Here is a 6,163-nt window from a genome sequence, read left to right on the forward strand (position 1 = left end):
TTCAGGAATGGGTGCTGGGTCCATTGCTGTTTGTCATCTATATCAATGATCTGGATGATAATGTGGTAAATTAGATCAGCAAATTTGCAGATGACACCAAGTGCACAGTGAGGAAGGCTATCAAAGCTTGTAGTGCGATCTGGACCATTTGGACAAATCAGTCAAAAAATAGCAGATGGAATTTAATGCAGACAGGAGTGAGCTGTTGTGCTTTGGGAGGTCCAACCACGGTAGTACTTACATGGTGAGCAGTGGGGTACTGAAGAATGCAGTAGAACAAAGAATTTGTATAGAATACAGATCCATAATTCCTTGAAAGTGGTGTCATGGGTAGAAAGTTTTGCAAAGACAGCTTTTGGCATATTGGCCTTCATAAATCAAAGTACTGAGTACAGGAGTTGGAATGTTATGCTGAAGTTGTAGAACATGCTAGTGAGGCCAAATTAGGAGTATCATGTGCAGTTTTGGGCACCTACCTACAGGAAAGATGTAAATAAGATTGAAAGAGTGCAGAGAAAATTACAGGGACATTGCCTGGACTTGAGGACCTGAGTTATAGGGTTAGGCTGAATAGGTTAGAGCTTTAGTCCCTAGAGCATAGAAGAATGAGGGGACATTTGATAGAGGTATATAGAATTATGAGGGGTATAGATAGGGTAAATGTAAGCTGGCTTTTTCAATTGAGATTGAGTGAGACTAGAACTAGAGATCATAGGTTAAGGGTGAAAGGTGAAATGTATAAGGAGAACATGAGGGACATGTCTTCACTCAGAAGGTGGTGAGAGTGTGGAATGAGATGCCAGCAGAAGAGGTGGATGCAGGGTCAATTTCAAAGTTCAAGAGAAATTTGAATAGGTTCATGGATGGGCGGAGTATGGGATGGGAGGGGTATGGAGGGCTATGGTCCGGGTGCAGGTGGATGGGAGTAGGCAGGTTAATAGTTTGGCACAGATTAGATGGGCCAAGGGGCTGTTTCTGTGCTGTAGTGTTCCATGACTCTATGACACAACAGGAGGCCAGGATTGAACCGAGCTGTGTGGTAGGAGCTCGACCTATTGTGCCACACTAGAGTTTTAATTGAGCAGCACAGGCCAGCAAGGGCCATTCAGCCCATCATGTAGCACCAACCTTCAAAATCAATCTCATCCTTCCCTCCAATACAGTCTATAACTCTCCATTTTTCTCTTCATCCATTTGCCTACCTAAGAGTCTCTTAAATGTCCCCAATGTGTCTGCCTCTACCATCCCAGACACTCTACGCACTTTGTGTTTATAAAAAGAACTACCTCTGACATCTCACCTATATTTTCCTTGACTCACTTGAAAAGGATATTCTCTGATATTAGCCACTGTTACCCTGGGGAAAAGGCAATTGGCAGTCTACTCTCTCTATGCCTCTCATAATCTTTTACACCTCTCTCATGTGGCTTCTCATCCTCCTTCGCTTCAAAGAGAAAAGTCTTAGCGTGCACGATATTTCTTCAAAAAATATTTTCGCTCTATCTTCATCATCCTTCCTGTAATGAAGGGACCAGAACCGAACACAATATTCCAAGACTGATCTAACCAATGTCTTACAGATCTGCAACATTACCTCACAGTTTTGAACAGAATCTCCCATCTAGCAAAGGCTAATACACCATACGAAACCTTAACAACCCTATCATCAAGCAAGGCAACTTTGAGGGATCTATGGAAATGGACCCCAAAATCCAACTGTTCCTCCACACTGCTAAGAATCCTGCCATTAACCTTGTACTTTGTCTTCAAGTTTAACCTTCCAAAGTGTATTGTTTCAAAATTTTCCAGATTGAACTCTATCTGCCACTTCTCAGCCGATCTTGGCATCCTGTCAGTTTCCTGTTATACCTAAGGCAACCTTTTACACTATCTACAACACCACCAACCTTTGTGTCAACTGCAAACTTACTAACCCAACCTTCCACATCCTCATCCAAGTCACTTATTAAAAAGTCACGAAAAGAACAGATCCTTTCCTAACTCCACTAGTCGCCAACCTCCATGCAGAATATGCTCCATCCCCTACCACCCTTTTTCACTCTGTGGGATAGCCGATTCCAAATCCATGCATCCAAGTTTCCATGGATCCATGCATTCTGACTTTCTGGATGAACTTTCCATGAGGAACCTTGTCAAATGCCTTACTAAATAAAATACCCTGTAGTCAGTATAGTTTCCTCAATGGAAAATTTTGCCTGACAAATCTGTTGGAATTTTTTGAAGAAATAACAAGCAGGTTAGACAAAAAAGAATTGGCTAATGTTGTGTACTTAGTTTTTCAGAAGGCCTTTGAAAAGTTGTCACATGTAAGGCTGCTTAATAAGCTACGAGCCCGTGGAATTACAGTAAAGATTCTAGCATGGATAAAGCAGTGGCTGATTGACAGGGGGCAAAGGGTAAGAATAAAGGGAGCCTTTACTGGCTGGCTGCTGGTGACTAGTGGTGTCCACAGGGGACTGTGTTGGGACCGATTCTTTTTTGTTATATGTTAATGATTTGGATGATGGAATTGTTGGCTATGTTGCAAAGTTTGCAGATGATGTGAAGATATGTGGAGGGGCAGGTAATTTTAAGGAAGTAGAGAGGCTACAGAAGGACTTAAACAGATTAGGAAAATGGGTGAAGAAATGGCAGATGGAATACAGTGTTTGTCATGCACTTTGGTAGAAGAAATGAAAGGGTTGACTATTTTCTAAATGTAGGAAGTACAAAAAACTGAGGTGCAAAGGGGTCTTGGGAGTCCTTGTGCAGGATTCCCTAAAGGTTAATTTGCAAGTTGAGTCTATGGTAAGAAAGGTAAATGCAATGTTAGCGTTCATTTCAAGAGGACGAGAATATAAAAGCAAGGATGTAATGTTGAGACTTCATAAAGCACTGGTGAGGCCTCACTTGGAGTATTGTGAGCAGGTTTGGGCTCTTTATCTTAGAAAGGATGTGTTGAAGCTGGAGAGGGTTCAAAGGAGGTTCATAAAAATGATTCCAGGATTGAGTGGCTTGTCATATGAAGAGCATTTGATGGCTCTGGGCCTGTATTCACTAGAATTAAGAAGAATGACGGGTGACCTCATTGAAACCTACCAAATAGTCAAAGGCCTTGATAGAGTGGATGTGGAGAAGATGTTTTCTATGGTGAGAGAGTTTAAGACAAGAGGACACAGCCTCAGAATAGAGGGGTGTCCCTCTAGAACAGAGATGAGGAGGAATTGCTTTAGCCAGCGAGTGGTGAATCTGTGGAATTCTTTGCCACAGGCAGCAGTGGAAGCCAAGTCTTTATGTATATTTAAGGCAGAGGTTGATAGATTCTTGATTGGTTGGGGCATGAAGGGATATGGGGAGAAGGCAGCAGATTGTGGCTGAGAGGAATATATGGATCAGCCATCATGAAATGGCGGAGCAGATATAATGTTGCCAAATGGCCTAATTCTGGTTCTGTATCTTATTATCTTACCAGAATCCATATACATTACTCCCAGTGCTCTACGTTCATCAATTTGTTTTGTCACTTCCTTGAAAACATCAAACAGGCTTTTGAGGCATAACCTCCCCCTCCCACAGTGACTATCCTTAATAAAATAGTGTTTCTTAAAGTGCTTGTAAAATCTGCCCCGAAGAATACTTTCCATTAGTTTGCCAGTGATGTACGAATCACTGATCTGTAAATCCCAGAATTATCCCATTACCTTTCTTTAACAAAGGAACAACATTTGCCACCTTTCAATTTTCTGCTGCTACTCCTGTGACCAGTGAGGATGCAAAGATCATTGGCAACACCCCAGCAATTTCTTCCCTCTCTTCTTGTAATGCACTGAGTTATAACTCCTCTGGTCCTGGGGTCTTATCTAACCTACTGTTTTCAAAAGCTCCAACAATACCATTTTTTTTAACCTCAACGTGCTCTTGTCCACTAGCCTCCCATTTATGAAGGTCTCTCTCACTGGTGAATACTGAAGCAAAGTATTCATCAAAAATTGCCCCTGCCTCTTCCAACTCCAGGTACGTTTCCTCCTTTATTCCTGATTGGTCCTACCCTCAATCTCACCATACTTCTGTTCTTCACGCACATGAAGAACATCTTGGGGTTTTGCTTAACCCTACTCGCCAAGGCCTTCTCATGACCGCTTCTAGCTCTCCGAAGTCTTTTCTTAAGCTCCTTCCTGGCTACCTCTTAACTCTCAAGAGCTCTGTCTCATTTTTACTTCCTAAATCTTAAGTATGCTTCCTTCTTCCTCTTGACTAAATGTTCCACCTCTCTTGTCAACCAAGGTTCCTTCACCCTACCATGTCTAAGAGAGACAAACCTATCCAGAACTCCATGCAACCCTAACAACCTCTACATTTCTACTGTACATTTGCCAGAGAATATCTGATCCCAGTTTATGCTCCCAAGTTCCTGCCTAGTGCCGTTGCAATGAGCCATCCCACAATTAAATACTCTCCCATACCATTTGCTCCTATTCTTGTCTATGGTTCTACTGAAGGTGAAAAAGCTGTGGCCACTACCTCTGATATGTTCATCCACAGAGAAATCTGTCACCCAAATAGGACATCTATGAATAATGAATTGTTATGCGTGGATAATTTTTTCTCATTGTAAGATATTCTAGAAATGAGGCAACATTTGCTTTTTAAGTTTCTTATCATATAACAATCCATTATCAGTATCTAAGACAGCGAGAAATACAACACTCATAGTAAGGAACATTGCAACAGCCTCCACAGTTGTGACTTTGTGAGAGAGTGACTCTGTCAGATGATGTGAGTATGCTGGATTCCATCTCAAACCAGTCTTTTCTGAACAGTCCCTGCTCTTTTTGACATGCAGTGTTGCTGCCACTTCTCACAACTTGATTAGAGAGCATTAACTATAAGAAGTTAGACAGCAAGGTTGTGTGTGGGGGTGGGGGGGGGGGGGCGACCTGGTAGAGGTTTGTAAAATTGTGAGAGGCATAGATAATGTTGATAGAGTCGCTTTCCCAGGGTAGAACAAAAGGGCACTGCTTTAGGGTGTAAGGGGGGATGTTGTGTAAGGGGGGATGTTTAAGGGAGGTATCCAGGGCACATTTTTTTCACAAAGAGGGTAGCTGCTTGGAATGCACTGTCAGGGGTGGTGGTGAAAGCAGATACAGTAGTGGTATTTAAGAGACATTTAGACAGATATCTGAATATGAAGGACCTGCTTCTGTGCTGGTTGCTTAAGGTGGTGAGAGCCAGTGGCGGTAACGGGGCAAGCTCCCACTACCTTCTGAATGCTTCCAATGGTGTGTGTCTTAATACCCTCTGACAACCAAGTCTAGCTCCTGGCCTTCACATGTGGCTTAGCTACTAAGCTTGGCGGAACCATTTCTACTGACAGGAGAATGGGCAAAGCTGAGTACTGGCGTCATAAAACCAGTTGCTTTGGGCAGATGGGGCTCATCTGCCATGGTTGGCAGCTCCTCTAGGAGAAGGAAAATTCTGATCTCAAACCTCCGCTGCCTTGCAAGTATACTCACTCATGGGGAAGGCTTCGGGACTAAACCATGAGGGAAAAACCCAGGACTGGAGACCCTAAGACAGTCATACATTGAGTTCAATATTGGCTGGTAACTCCTGCGATGCTTCAGTACCAAAATATATTGGTCTCTGCCATTCCTTTGGGTTCATCAGATGCATGGAGGGGTGAGCTTGCCTCATGGGAAACAGCTTGCTCTCCATATTGTACTGCCCAGGCTTGCATATCTAGATAGCTAGTACACAACGTCCATGGTCAGCTCTGACCCACGGAGGCCTCCAACTCAGACTCAGTTTCTGGTCTGCACTGCTCTATGTTCCAAGTTCAAGCAAATGGTCAAAAAGAACACACCCCATCACAAAAAGAGCAAGGCCCCAGCCAAGGTGCTACATACACTGAAATTCTAAAACTTGGCAGTGAAGAGATTCATTCACAAAACCACACCTCTTCTAGGAGGAGGAGATTTGACTACAAATCCCTTCTGTCTTCCATAGTAAATAGCAGTGTGCTTCTCAACTGTGGACCACATCATATCTTGAAAATCCTCTCAGCAAAATTATCACATTGATGATGAAGCTCACCACCATCCTCAAATCATCTACACAACTTTAAGTCAAATGAGACAAAGGTTAAGAATTCTTGCCGTACCTG

This window comes from Hemitrygon akajei, chromosome 12, assembly GCF_048418815.1.
Source record: "Hemitrygon akajei chromosome 12, sHemAka1.3, whole genome shotgun sequence".
Lineage (NCBI taxonomy): Eukaryota > Metazoa > Chordata > Chondrichthyes > Myliobatiformes > Dasyatidae > Hemitrygon > Hemitrygon akajei.